Below are 227 nucleotides of genomic sequence, written 5' to 3' on the forward strand. Positions count from 1 at the left end.
TAATATAGTTACTATAGACACTACAGCTTGTCTGTCTGGTAATATAGTTACTATAGTTACTACAGCTTGTCTGTCTGTCTGGTAATATAGTTACTATAGTTACTACAGCTTGTCTGTCTGTCTGGTAATATAGTTACTATAGTTACTACAGCTTGTCTGTCTGTCTGGTAATACAGTTACTATAGTTACTACAGCTTGTCTGTCTGTTAATATAGTTACTATAGTTA

The sequence above is a fragment of the Oncorhynchus gorbuscha genome, unplaced genomic scaffold (assembly GCF_021184085.1).
Source record: "Oncorhynchus gorbuscha isolate QuinsamMale2020 ecotype Even-year unplaced genomic scaffold, OgorEven_v1.0 Un_scaffold_3171, whole genome shotgun sequence".
NCBI classification, from domain to species: Eukaryota; Metazoa; Chordata; class Actinopteri; order Salmoniformes; family Salmonidae; genus Oncorhynchus; species Oncorhynchus gorbuscha.